Below are 14,379 nucleotides of genomic sequence, written 5' to 3' on the forward strand. Positions count from 1 at the left end.
TGTTGAAGCTCAGAGGGTAATAAGTTAGTGAATGAGATTAGCAGTGACCAGCCCTGCTAAATATTTTTGTTCCAGATGTGATGATGAAAAGGGAGAAGATGTTACCCTGAGGCTGATTTTAGAATTCTTCCAATATCTCTTCCTTTTAGGGTCATGGTAGTTCTCAGACCAGTATGTGGCTCATCCTGTTCAATATTCTACCTCAAAAAACACAGTCAGCAGGAGACACTTGGTGACAAAACCTTGCCTTACACAAGCAGACACGTTTGTGTTCCCCCCCTTCAGTTTTATTCCTTCCCACCAATATTCAAAGCCATCTAAATCCTAAAATAAAGGGTTTAGTGTCTCCTTTGGATTTTTTTTTTCAGCACTATCTCTTATATTTTCATTCTTCACATGCCTGTCCAATTTCTTTTTCACAGCACTGACAATTTGAATATTTCTGTCTCTGAGGAACATCAAATAGATACTTTTACTGAAGCCCTCCAAAATTTACCTGAATCTTCTTTCTGGTTGTTAAAATAAGTGTTGCATTTCTTGGATGCTAGGTAAGAATTAAAATTTGCTCTGCCTTTCCTGTGTCACTACTTTGCAATTATCTCAAGGAAACATCTAATCCGCCAATTTAAGAAGAGAGAATTTTGGATAACATTGTTAATAGCACCACATTGAAAGATAACTCTCTATGGATCCTAGATTTTTCCTCACGCCACAATTTTTGCTTTGTAGCTGGATTCTGTGTAGTACTAGGAGAATAACCATATACAGAATTGTTCTATTTGATTATTTTTATTTTTCAGTTAAAATTACTTTTTTTCATTATTATTGACCTGTCAATTCAGACTGAGAGAGACCCATGTGGTTATCTGATATGCAAAGTTCATTGCCCAATGTTCTGGTACCCACTTATTGCAATTGATTTAAATGTTGGACATTTCCTTTTCCAACCCCCTCCTGCTTGCACTTCTAAAAGGGCTGGTGCTTTTAAAACAATAGTGATAGGAAGTGTATCACAGCACTCACAAAAGGGAGTCCTACAATTAGAATTTGGCTAGGCAAAATGCTACAAGTAATGGAGCATATTCCAGCTTTAATCTCACCATCCTGGAGCCATTAGGAGGGAAGATGGACCTGACTGGACATATTCATGATAAGGAGAAGGGCAGCCCAAATGAAAATGCTAAAGAGTAATGCATTTTGCCTTCCAGAAGAATGTGATGCATGCATACCAAACAGTAATAAAGGAGATTGGGGTAGATCTTAGGAATGATTTTTAATGTGCAGTCAGCTACACACTGAATTATGTTACCTGGGGAAACTGAGGAATCTCCGTCATTTGAGATCTTAAAGACAAGATTCCATAAACATGCCTGGAATAGTTTGGGCATAACTGGTCCTTCCTTGGAGCCAAGTCAGAAAACCTTTTCAAGTCCTATAGTCTGTCTGTTGTTTAAAGATCTCTTCATGATCCTCTTGTGATGCCACCGTCACAAAATCCTGTTTGCTGCTTGCTTGGAAACCACTTAGTTTGTAACAAGTCCCCTCTGTTACTGCTGTGACAAGGAATTCTTTCAATGGCTGTGCTGTTTCCTAACACGGGCCCTGGATTGTTCCATATACAAAACATATTGCTATAAAATTAGTTTTCTGTGTAACAGGTCATGATAACACCTATTTTGTGATTCTTTTTTTCTCTGTTAATCTTTGATACAGAACCAGCCCCATCCCTCTGAGAAGCTGGCTTGCTGCTCTCTATTCTCCAGAAAACTTGGCTTACTTTGTACACCAGTATATTTGGCCTTTGAAAGTTGGCTTGCAGTTAGCAGACAGAAGCAGGGTCAGAATTAGTTCAAAATAAATTAATAGTCAGAAGTTCTAACTTGCTAAGCTGCATGCAATCCACCCTTCAAAGGATATTCACCAATTGCTGTAATTGCTCTCTTCAAGGGCTTCCAAAAAAATCCTTGGACATGCTAATTAATGCTGTTTTAGATATATGTTAAGGTATTTGACCTGAGAGTTTAATTCTACAGTTTAATTCCATAATGATTGTAAATGGTAGGACTGCTGCATATTTAAAAGAACATTAGTATGAATTTAGCTAGCTGTTGGCAGTTTAACAGTGACTAACAGATATTAAACAAGCATGAAATTCTGGTGGTGAATGACACTTTTATAGGGGCAAGGGCTGGGAGCTGAAGGCAGGAGAAAATATTGCAACCATCCATGGTGACCTTCCCTTTTCCCTGGATTTTACAGAGTCTTTGTACAACTTTTCCATCATTGGGACAAGCCTGAGTTGGTGGAAGGGCCTTGTCCTTGTAGGCTTGGACAGCACATGATGAACTTGGTGGGACTGGAACTTGTTGATATGCTGAAGTCATTGACAGTCCCTTGCTGATGTCACTGACACCAGGATTTCCCCAAATAACTGAATATTTCAGCCACTCACAGATAATCAAATCTTCCAGTGTCAAGAAAGAAGTCTGTAAATTCTATCCCTTCCTCTGCCAATTTTTTTCTTTCTTTTCTTTTTTCAAAGTGGATGTCAGAAGAAATCAATTGCCAGAGAAAAGAAAAGAAAACAAGTTGATCCTTTTATTGTTACTGTTCAAAGGCGTCTCTTTGTTTTAGAAACAAAAATGGTAGCAAGTGACTTTTTTCCACCCCTCAGTGGCTACATAAATTTCTGCTACTAAGGGACAAACATCATTGATTTGACCAACTTATTCAAAACAGGTCACGGAGCTACAGCTTGTTGTGTCAATTCTCATCATACACTGATGTGGCAGGTTTTATGAATAAAATATGGGCAGTTGCTCTCTGGGAGGATGCCACATCTTAGCTACCCAAAACCCTCTGTCCTTGAAGAGCAAAGCTTTGAAAAATTAGGACCATGTTTCAATCCAAGCTGTACAATATGCTTTTCAATGAAGTGTAATATATTGTTTTTAGCTGAATAACTTTCTTCTCCTCTTCTCCCCTCCCCCTGTCCCTCCCTTACTTGGGGGGAAAAAAAAAAGCCATGCCATCTTAAACTAAAGCACACTTCAGTCAGTCTCCCTGTGTGTGCTCTGTGCCAGCAGCCACAGCAATTCTTTCATCTTGGCTTCAAAGTGGTGCTGAGAGGGGGAGGGGGGCATCTAATGAAAGAAGAGAAAACAAACAAACAAACAAACAAGCACAAAACGGGGGAGGAAATGAAAAATAGCAGTCTACCTTTCAAATCTGAGTGTTGCCTGCAGGCATGCTCTGCAGTGGATGTTGCACTCAGCTTCAGCCCCTTGTATATTTTTTTTTTGTTATTGCCACTTCCCATGCTGGGAAGATGCTTGTCATCCCTCACATATTTTATGTGCAGAAAAGGCTGCCCTGCCCTGTGCTTGGTGATTGAGGCTGTGCCCCTGGTGTGCCACACTATCAGTGGTTCCCAAGGCTGCCTAGCCTGGGAAAAGCTGCATGGAAACGGTCCAAAATCAGCATTACATGCATTATTGTTCTTACTCTCTCTGATTAGAGTGCACACAATGAAAACAACAGCAACAGCCTCGTTTTCCAGCTCTCCTCCCAACACAGGGCTGTTCTTAGGCTGTTTTTTTTTTTTTTTTTTTTCTCAGAGTCTTCATAGGAATTAACTGCTTCTGTGCTGGTAGGCCCCAGGCATCCCAGCAACTCCTCTGGGGGGAAGCCCAAAGAGCTTAGTCTGACTGAGAGTAACATTTTCAAAAGTGCCTAGCTGACTTGTGAAATCCCATTTTTTAAAAACAGGTCTAGTGGTAGGCTGCCTTGTGGACCACTGGAAACACACTGCTTGGAGGCTGTGGTAAAATGCAAGGCACTGTAATCCCCATAAAACAAAACAGAATAGGCTGAATGATATTTAGGCATTAGTCCCTTGAATACTCATGCTTTGTGTTAAATGGGCATCACACACAATGTTCTAGCAGTGTGTCACAGCACCTGGGTCTCCTCCAGTCCTGCCACCACCACTTTTTTCTTTACTCCCTGGTCAAAGAGGTCTTGCTGTCCTGGCTGAGGAGTGCCAGAATGGAGTAGCACTGCTCTAGTGGCTAAGCAGTCATCTGGCACACAACAGTTTAAATTTCATGAGGCCTGTTCCAAGTCCTGGTGTAGCCAGTTTGGGATGGGATAAATCTCAGCTTGTTCCATGAAGAAATGGTATCCAGTGCTTATCCCAAGCACAGGGAAATGCCACTTAGGAGTCACTGGGTGAGACATGGCCTTTCAGGCTTAATCTGATTTCATATTTCCTGAAATATATTAGGTGACATATCAAACAAAGGAGGCAAAGAATTTTCTTCCCATTTAACAGATTAGATGTATTCTAGAGTGTCAAGTACCTGCACCTTGAATGTGCACAAGTATTTGATAGGAGGTGAACTCTTAAAGCTGCTCCAGAAGAAAGCAGTAGATAGACTTGGATCCTCTCCTAAAGAGGAGAAAGACTGTGTTTTTAGACATGAAAATCCCACAGAGTACATTTTTGTTCAGTTGTAATAGGTGCTAATCTTCCTTTTTCTTTTCTTTTTTTTTTTTTTTTTTTAAAAAAAAGCAGATCAATCTTGAAGACACTATTGGGAACACAAGTAGGAACAGACATCTACTGTAAGTGATGTTCTGTTTTAGGAGCTTTTTATTACTTTTTTTTATATGCTCCAACTGTATTGCAGAAAGGGATCCCTGATGCTGTATTCTCTTCTTCACAGAAAGAGATATAGATGCTCTGGGTTACTCTGCAGCCAAGGACCACCAGGAGCCCCAAGCATCTCTTGCTATGAGGGACCTCAGATCTGCAGAGGGGCCTGGGGGGTTAATGGTTGATGTTCTTAAATTGCCATCCAGCAGATGAAAGACAGATGTTTACTTTTAAGACATTTTAAGACCAGGGAAAAAAGCACTTTGAAATTTGAAGAAAAAGAAACAGCTCTCTAGTCAATGCCTTGTATAGTCTTCTGCTTGTGGAAGGGATTAGACTGAATCATGGAAAACAAAAATGTAAAGTTGCAGAGTTCTGGTCTGCCATTTGTCTCAGGGTCACAGTGGTTAAATCTAAAACTTTTTTCCAAGTTTTTTAGATTCAGTTTGATATTTCATAATCTATTGAGAAGCTTTTTTTCTGCCTTGTGCATCAGTCATGGTAAAAAGTGTGAGAAGAAAGTCAGTTCACTATTTTTCTAAGATTGTAATACACAATGAAGGAAAAGATTTTGTTTATTCTTCAAGAGCTCTACTGACATCATATTTCTCTGAAAAATAATGTCTTTTTTTATGCTAACAAAATCCTTATGGTCCAAAGGCAAAGCTGGGCAAAAAACTGTTCTTGTCTTAGGTGACTAATATATTTTTGGGCAGGATTGACCCTTTGGTTATCTTACATGTCATAACTCTTTTAACTTTCAGGGGCTGCATAAAGAAAAAGGTGAATAGAAGGCTGTAAGAAATTATTTTAATCAGCTTTTCTGAACTTTTCCATGTTTAAAAAACAACTTGTGTAACTTTGGATGTGAACTTAAATACAGCTGGGATGGGACTTCTGTATCAAAAACATTTCCTTTATTAAAAACCTGGAAACTGGCTGTCATTACTCTTGCTTCTCTTTCTTCCCAAATCAAACAGTTGTGCCAACTGCTTGTTTTGTTTAACAGTCCAAGTCAGAGAGATATCATGGCTAATCACAGTATCATTTTCTAATGTTCACTGGAAGGAAATCTCAAATTGTTCTTGAGAACCTAAATATTAGGCTTATTATAAATCTGATTAAGCAGGGGCACCAGTCCTTGAAGGCAGGATAAATATGACTCCTAGGAAATTGTGGAAAAGAAAACCAAGCATTGCTGAAACAAACTGTTCACAGATTGTTGCTGGAGACTGGTCTTCCAAAATGTGCAGATTTTCTTTGCTTTGATTAATGAATTTATTTATAGGTTTCTTTTGCATTAGTTATAAAAGATCAAAATTTAAAGATTACTGGCAGAAAACTGGTCCCTGCACTCTTTGCTAATGTGCCCAGCATGAACTCAAGCTCCTTTTTCTCCTGTGTGCCAGGCAGTGACATAGGACTCAGGCATGCAGTACCCTGACCTTGTGTTCCAGTCCCCATTGCTATATGCCAAGCAGGAGGGATATCCATGGACCGAGACATGCAAAGCCCCTCCACATGTGAAGTGATCCAATTGCCAGCTTGGAGAATCTGTTAGCCTGACCAAGAGCTAGAGGGAGGCAGGCCCTAAGGTCTCTTTGAAAAATGGTGTTTAGATTCTAACTCAAACAGGGTCTTTAGGGGAAAAGAATGCCCCTAGAAATATACCAAGACCAAAGCTATTTCTACTTCTGCACGAGATTCACATGGAGCATCGTATCTGTGATTTTGTTTGTGCCATGTTACCATGTTGGAAAAAAGTCTGACTGAACTCATGAACATGCATTATGGCCCAAAAGAAGCTCCCTTGCCATTGATTTGGAGTCCTCTGAGGCACACAGGAGCTGGATGTGACAGAGATGCCCCCTGGGTTAAACTGTTATGTGACTCTGTGGCCCCCTTTCAGCAGAGGAGGGCTGTTTCCACCCCCAGGACAAGCAGGGCTGATGTGGCCAGCAGCTCCCTGCTGTGGGGGGACAGCAGGTCTGGGAGGAGGTGCTGAAGTGTGCCTGCATGTCAGCCAGGGCCCTGACCCCTGCCTTGCTGCAGGGCCAGCCCATCGTCACGGTGCCCTTCACCTGGCGATTGTCGGGGCTCATTTGTCACAATTTCTTGTTTCCACAACAGCCAAGGAGCTTGTCCCAGTCACTCCGCTCGAGTACCACGAGACGGGAAAAATTCTGGCAGTAAACAGGCTAGCAGACAGTTTTCTTTTTTTCTTAATATTTTATTTATGGGGAAGAGGCCACAGGAATAATTGAAGATGCCTGTTTGCACCCACTGCAGTCTGTGAGTGGTTTGCAATGTAAACATGTCAGCTCACAACTGGAGCTTGAGAAACACATGTGCCAAAGAGCCTGGGGCCCTTTGTGTGTCAGTCACACTCACCTTCCCAGCAGTGCCCTCCTCTCACGAAGAAGGACAGGCCCAAGTGTGGGGAGTTCCTGCCCTGGATGACGCTGGTGCAAGTTTCCATGGAAAAACTGATGCGGAGAACAGGAGCACGCACATGGCATGAGGTGAACTTATGGTGTATTTTATGCAGTAAAAAGCAAATGGTATTTCAGACTGGTTTTATTTTTTTTTTCTTTCTTGTGTAACGTACAAATTGAGATCAGCTGAGGCACCAATAGGGTTGCCTTTAAAGAAGCTGAAATGCTGTGCAGAAACACTTGACAGAAACAGCAGACAAAAGGCCAAGAGGAACAAGGAAAGAGGTGGAGAGGCCTGGAGCATTGCAGGGGGATGCTAACAATCCTGCTTGCATTGAACTAGAAAGGGGTAACAGGAGATAGAAGTATTGCTTAATAAGGCACTTTAAGAAGACAGAAACAATGCAAAAGACCAGAATTCTATAAGAAGTGGCAAGGTCTTGAAAGTCTTCTAAATCTGATTTTGCTACATAAAGGCCAGATGCTGAATGGATGAGGTCCTCAATACAGTTTTTGACCTAGAGTGATTTATGAACAGAAGTGTAAACTCAGTAGTGAGGGTCTAGTGTAATGAATCAATTCCTATAAATATTAAAGAAAGATTGACATTTAAAGCTTCTGCCATCCTAATACCCTAGAGCACACAGGAGACAGCATTTTATTCCCTCCAAGCCTAGTACTCAGGGGGAAACAGAGTTGTGTTTTAGATGCACTGGATTAAAACTGAAGAATTTGGAAAAAGTCAGGAGAATATTTTCTATACACATGATGGTGAATTAAAAAAAAACAAGTGAGCATATCAGATCCTAGAAAATGTATGCAGGAGACTGTTCTTAATGTACAGAAGAATTAGAAAAGTCTCTATGACAGAAATATTCAGACAGTCATGATTGCTTCTTTCCTCTTCGCAAAAAGTGGAATGTGACTGAATAGGATTTTGTAAAAATTTCTGTTAAAGTTTACTGAATTGAGTCAAGTTGAGAAATGTATTCTACCAGAAGCTTCAAAAATGTGTATTTATTTTTAAAAAATGAGGTGTAAGTGAGCAACAGCACTATGTTAAGAACAAAGTTGATGCAAAAAAAGAGCTCTGGTGTGGACTTCTCACCAGCTTTGCACTGACGTCACATTGTTGGCTGCAGTGGACCCAGCCCTGATTAATTGCCCTTGTCAGTCAGATCCTGGGAAAGAGTCTTGAAGGCAGACTGATACTCTAAGGGCATGTCAGATGTGAGGTTATTTGATTAGTGTCTTAGCTGAGAGCAGACAAAGTTTTGAGTTGCTGGCCTGTGTAGTGAAAATTACCATTAAGAATTGCCATGTGCACAGGTTCAGCCTCCTATTTCTCCATGAAGCTGAAGGCCACCCTCCAAAATGTGTGCGTAGCTCCTGCCAAAATCAGTGGGAATTCTGTGAAAGTGTTGGAGGATGGTATTATTGAGGATTGTTTTCTGCAACTTAAAGCTTTTATATTAGAGATAATAATGCTCAAGATCTTTTCTTGTGCTTTCCTAAATTAGGACATGCCTCACTTGTATCTAAATTTAGTTTGGATGACTGCTGTAATATTTTTCCTTATTTTATATTCATCTCTCTTCTGTCTGCTGGCTTAAATTCAGACAAAGAAAGTCAATATTTTCTCTGCGAGTTATTTCATTTTGTTGGTCTATGATATCATAGCAAATGTCAGCTGATCTTATGTAATATGGAGTTGAAGACTGTTATCCTTCCTTTTACAAATAAACAGATCTAAATAACATAGGTCCATGGTCAAATAGAGTATTTTCAGAGCTATTAAAAGAGTAAAATAGTTTTCTGTGTTGATGAGAAAGTCTGCCACTTATCCTGGTGGTCTCTTGTTTCTCCCCCGCTTGCGTTTGATCTCTAACACTGTGACACTGTACCATTTTGCCTGTAACAAAGTCATCATTCACTCATTACTTAGCAAGTCTGAGCACATTTTATGGTTGATAGCTGGATTGCCAGCATGGTTCAAAATTAACCTCTCTCTGCTTATTTTTGCTGAGCTGTAGGGCCAAGGCAGTACAAAACTCCACATGTGGCAGGAGGCAGCACGTAACAGCCTCTATATTTCCCTACACTGAGGGGCAAAGTCCTCCACTCTTTTGAGTGCAAGCAAGTCTGTGGTCAGCAGAAGAAATTCTGGCCCAACATCATTGAGAACCTCACCATTCTTCAGCCTGTGATTTGGGTAGGAGCTGGATGTCTCTCTGAGTTTACAACTGATGGGCAGCCTTAAAATCTCCACAATACATAGGCACAGAAGCTTCTTGCCTGCCCAGGCAGTGGATATAAATAAGTTAGTGATTATTATCACATTATAAATAAGTGAGTGGGATCCGCAGGAGGATCAGTGTTTGCACCGTGTTGCCTTTTTCCTTGGTGGGCCACAGATGTGGGGAGGAAGAGCCGAGAGGGCTCCTCGGTCAGATGCGAGCTGCCGGGAGATGCTGGAGAGCCCCAGCCATCAGCACATGGAACTTTTTCTCTCCCAGCACATTGGATTAATTTCTGCTGTTGGCAAAAGGGCAACACAATGTATTTTAAAATCCCTTCCTCTGCATAATCAAAAGGGAAGGAACACGACACGAAAGCTGCCGAACAAAGAGCAGACAAGCGCTCCCACCCCTCGAGCCTCCCTTTCAGCCACCCGTGCGCCGGCTGCCTCTCAAGGCCTGTCTAGGTCGTATTATGACTCCTTTATTAGTGTTTAAGGTCACCAGGAGACATGCAAGTGCATCCTATATCAGGAAGTGTAGTATGTCTCTGGAGTGAAATATTTGGCTGTTAGCAGGAGCTGCGGCCGCGGCTCGGAAATCCCGGGACGCGCCTGCGGGGCGGGCGGGCTCCCGGCGCCTCCCGGCACACGGAGCCGCCGGGAAGCGGGGCGCCTTTCCTGCCATTCTCCGCACGGGGCTGCCTTCCTCCCAGACTTCCCCACCGAGCCCCCAAAGCTCCCTTGCCACTCTGGCCAGCTGCCTGCGGGCTGCCATTCCAAGGAAAAGGCCTCCACTAAGGCAGGTACCCGGCGCAAAAATGTGCCGCCGTCTGCCCCGGCGCTGCCGCTCCTGCAGGAAGACTGATATGGAGCACGGGCGGGCAGGGAGGCGCTGGGTGCCAGCCCTTGGATCCGTGTGAGCCGGCACGGATTCACTGCCGAGCCTGTGAGCGCGGGGCTGGCGCGCCCTGCGGCACACAGCGCAGCCCGGCGGGCATCACCGCCGGGACACAGCGGGACAAAGCGGGAATTGTGGGGCTGGCACCTGCGCCACGACCTGCTACAGCCACAGCTGGGGCTCTTTTGGCGCCGCACGTCCCGCGGCCAAGGTCAGATGGCAAGTGCGAAGGTCTCTGAAGCGCGTTGGGTGATGTGAAACACGCCAATCACTTGTTTTTAAAATTTTAAAAGTTTAATAGTAATAAAATGGTTATAAAAATAGTAATACAATTAGAGTAATAATAATTTGGACAGTTTGAATTAGGGCAATATGAGACAATAGAAACAAAGAGTTACGGACGTCCGGGTACCTTTTTCTGGGCAGCATAAGCCCGAAAAAGGACACACGTTAACAGAGGATTAACTCTTAAAAACAATAACCTGTTGCATATTCATACACCTCATACATGATACCTAAATTTCATTCAAATACAGGATTCTGTCTGGTCATCGTCAGCTTCTTCGTCTGAATCCTGACAGCGCCTTCGAGGCGGGAAGAAGTTTGTTTCTTCTGGTAAGAGGGCAATAAATTCTTTTTCTCTGAAAGATTTAAGTGTCCTGTGGCTGCTATCTCTCTGTGAGTCCTTTCTTTACAAAAAAGTATCTTACATAGCATAGTTTCTATTTTAACAATTTTTATAACCTAAAACTACATTTAACACACTACTCAAGAGAATTATTACAGCATTACTTTCTATCACAACACATATAATAGCTATTTTCATATTTGCGAAAAGCCAATCATAAAATACGCATTTTTCACAGGTGATGGAGAGTGCCACAGCTTCCTCCTCTGCACCCACACCCAATGTGCCAGGCTCTTGCTCCAACGTCACTCAAGCACAAGCCCTGCTCAGAGCATACGCATTTTTTTATGCATCATGCCTGACAATAGCTAAATGAGGCCGCTGTTCTGCAACCCTGATGTATAAAGAGAGGCAGAAACAGGAACATTTTTTTCCTATCTACGTGAGTAACTTCAAAATACTTATGTCCTATCAGTATGTGCAAGGATAATGTCCCCTTTCTTTTAGTTGCTCTAATGTAAAAGAGAGATGCAGACAAGGTTGTGTGTCAAGAAAAAAAATTCAAACATTGAAGTGCTTTTCATCAGCTTTAGCTCTGGTCTCGTAATGGGGTGGAGGATCCTCTCAAAAATACATCCAACTGCAAATAAATAAATACATAAATACTAAAAAAGTGAGTATGTTTCCCCTAACAGAAGGGAGAGACTATCAAGAAATCATTGCCTCAGTCTAATAAATTGCAATAACAACAAAATCTCTAGGCCCTGCTAGGATGTTAATTGCAATTAGATGGAGAAAGCAAACTCCTGGTAACATTGATGCCTATTGTAGCTACAGAGTTATTCCACCAGAGATCTCCATTTTCAGGCATTTCTTTTTGTTTATCCAAATTGGCCTTGGACAAGTAGTATACACATGTGTGCATTTGTATATGTTTTTATATGTATATATGTGTGCAGACAAAGCAAAAGTATCTTACTGTCTGATTGTTTAGCTTCAATGAAATGGACAGTCAGCCATAAATAAGAGAATGCAGCATAGAAAGTGTTGAGGCTGATTTGGAATTGCGAGGTTTCTGTTCCAAAATATTTTTCGTTTCCCAAAAATGTATTTGACATTTTAAAGGGATGTTGTTATTGAAATTTCATTAAAAATCACACAGGAAACAGAGTTTCAAAGGAAACAAACCAAATAACCATCTTAAAAAGAAGCTTAGTAAGGGAAAAAAATTGGCAAATTATTTAAGTGTTAATAGTACTTAGATTAAATGTCTGACCTTAAAGGAAAAACTCCAATAACATCACCAATGTGTGGCCAACAGTCATCTTCCAAAAATGCCAGTTTTTTATGACGCATGTGTTTTGGTCAGCTGCAGATTAATTTCCTTTTTACTAATTTTTTTTAGCACAATAAAAAGAGGAGAACAGTCAAATTTTAAAAATGCTCAAGCCTCGCTGTTAAGGGTGTAGTTTTAACTTCTTGACTCTGAGTAAATCTTTAGACAACCAGAGACACTTTATTAAAACAGTTCATGTAGGTAAAAAGTGTTGTGTGTACATGCAAGAAAAAGTTTTACTGGAGGGTCAGTTTTCCCTGAAGTGTTTTATCCTATTTCAAAAGGAAAAAGAATAAAAATCCAGTGCTAGGCTGTGTGTATGACACATGGTGATGTGCAGTAGCAATTAAGTACTGTCCTTCACACTCCCCTGTCCGATGGGACACTCACCTGCCCTCACAGGGCACCTCTGAGCAGCATCCTTGCTCTGGGTGGCTGAGACAGGCATGCACAACAGGCCCCCTGAGCACTTTGGGCCCTCAGCTCACAGATGGAGATTTTCTTGTGTGCTGATTTTGGCAGTCAGATCAGATTAGTCAGTCTAACTTTATGCCAGCTGGTTTTGACAGGTTCATTTATTACATTGTTTTTAATTATTTATGGCTGTGCTGCAATAAAGCCTGTCCATGCCTCATATCGCTGCCTTTAGAAGATCATCTACATTAACATTACTGATAGCACCCAGAGGGTTGGATGGAGACTTTTTGGAAAAGTTAATCTCAACAGGTCTCATGTGTGGTTTTCTCTGCTTTTTCCTCACCTCTCCCTGGAAGGATGTCTCTATGTCCCTCCTGCTCTGGTGGAGGGAGTAGCAATTCCTACATGAGGAGGTGATGGTGGTGAGCTGAGGGTTGTCTCCTTCCTTGTTCCACTGGAGGAATGCTGTTCTCCAGCCTAGGACATGCAAGCCTTCACAGGCCTGGAGGAGCTACAAAGGGTGGCGTGTAATCTGTTTTTCTCACACAGATCTGAGATTCCACAGCGTGACAAACCTGGCTGTGTCATGCGTGGCAGGCTCAGGGCATTAATAAGCGCTTTTCTTAGCTGTTGCTGTAAGACAAGTCTCTGCTCTGTGAATCTTTCAGAAGATATTCACTGCTTGAATTAAAGAGAAAAAAAAAAGAGCAAATGTTGGACAGATGAAACTAATTAAAGACTTCATTTTACTAACTAAAATTTCATATTTCCCTCCACATAAGCTATTGTAAATTGCATGATGACTAACCTAAACATTATCACACGGCATGCTGTCATCTTTCATGAATAATAAAAGGATTGCTGTAATCCCGCATAAACCCAGCTTTGGATGTTGAGAAATATTACTCAAGTGTCCAACATGAAAAGAATCATGTTTCTTATTCCACCACTCTGGCCAAATATCATGTTGTCTTTACTGGAAAACTGTGTTCATCAAACAAGTTTAAAGCTGAGAGTGGGAGAGGGTGGGACATTACATTCTTGAGGAATGACATTATAAACAATACGGTACTGCTTTGTGCTGTCAGTAAATTGGGGATATTCTAGAGTAAACAGGGAGAGCACGCCATGGTGTGCTTGGGCTCCATCTTTGCTTTTTTCTTCACAGAACTCACAGACTACAGAAGATGATCTGCCCTCGCTGGGGCTTCCCACTCCCTTCTTCCCTTCTGCTTCACTGTCTTTAAGCTTAAAGCTCTGGATCAAGAGATATGAAACGTTCTTCAATGTTTTAACCCATAATTGAAAACAAGAAAGATGGGAGGGGGCTGGAATAGGAAAGACAATTCAGGATGTTGTCAAGGAAGGACAGAGGTTGATTTTGAGAGGCTGTGCCATACAAGTGTTGATGTATAAGCATTTTTTTCTGCATGTTAGTGGCTTAATGTGGGTTACAGGTCCTTAAATCATAAGCATTGAAGTATTTTAAAGGTGCCATTTCTAATCCTTAATTCACAACTTTCTTGAGGTAGGGTTTTATGCATGGGAAATAAGTAGACTTCTCTTTTCAAAAAAGGACTTTTCCATGTAATTAAATAACAGAGTATTGCATTGTGTGTTTACTGTTCACTATATAAAATTAACTTTCACTCTGCAGTCTTGGAGGCCTGAAGTACCAGCCAATGGTGCACTGTGCGTGCTTTGGGAGTTTTGAGGAATATATCAGTTTCATGTAGACACTTTTCTGATGTGTGCTCTCAGACACAGGA

The 14,379-nt window shown here is 41.6% G+C and overlaps 1 long non-coding RNA gene across 1 annotated transcript; it reads left to right on the plus strand.

Moving 5' to 3' along the window:
* The first annotated feature begins 9,868 nt into the window (after positions 1–9,868).
* Positions 9,869–13,757, plus strand: LOC139594865 (uncharacterized). The gene is made up of 3 exons (XR_011680763.1): positions 9,869–10,440; positions 10,766–10,844; positions 11,096–13,757. It is a non-coding gene; the product is annotated as an uncharacterized lncRNA (long non-coding RNA).
* Positions 13,758–14,379: the final 622 nt, after the last annotated feature.

The sequence above is a fragment of the Agelaius tricolor genome, unplaced genomic scaffold (assembly GCF_023055355.1).
Source record: "Agelaius tricolor isolate 1412-34295 unplaced genomic scaffold, bAgeTri1.0.p SCAF_1, whole genome shotgun sequence".
NCBI lineage: Eukaryota > Metazoa > Chordata > Aves > Passeriformes > Icteridae > Agelaius > Agelaius tricolor.